We start from the raw sequence: 457 nt of genomic DNA, 5'->3' as shown, positions 1-457 counted from the left end.
GATCTTTTTGTGTGGTGATGTTGGATGTTTCGGTGAGGTGCTTGGAGGCGCTCTTAGCGGCTTTGTCGGCGAGTTCGTTTCCGGGTATGCCTACATGTGAGGGTGTCCAAATTATTGTCAGGCGGTGATGGGTATTAATTAGCTGTTGATGTGTGTGTGGATATTTTGGGCGATAGGATGCTGAGTGGGTCGGTTTTTGATGTGCTCTAAGGAAGACGCTGAGTCGGTGCATATAGCAACATTATGGTGGTTGGTATTTATGTTTTCTATTGCTTTGAGGATGGCATATAGTTCCCCCGTAAGAACACTTGCATAGTTTGGTAGTTGGTATTGTTGTAGAACACTATTCTAAAAATGTGGAACGCTTCACGATTTTGCGTGTCATCTTTGCGCAGGGGCCATGCTTATCTTCTCTGTATCGTTCCAATTTTAGTATATGTACCGCCGAAGCGAGTAT

The 457-nt window shown here is 44.6% G+C and overlaps 1 non-coding gene across 1 annotated transcript; it reads right to left on the bottom strand.

The window, feature by feature from the left end:
• Window positions 1-350: 350 nt before the first annotated feature.
• On the bottom strand, window positions 351-457 carry LOC123319642. The gene has a single exon (XR_006538595.1). It is a non-coding gene; the product is annotated as a U6 spliceosomal RNA (small nuclear RNA).

This window comes from Coccinella septempunctata, chromosome 8 (genome assembly GCF_907165205.1).
Source record: "Coccinella septempunctata chromosome 8, icCocSept1.1, whole genome shotgun sequence".
Taxonomy (NCBI): Eukaryota; Metazoa; Arthropoda; class Insecta; order Coleoptera; family Coccinellidae; genus Coccinella; species Coccinella septempunctata.
This window is presented reverse-complemented; position numbering and strand designations above follow the sequence as displayed.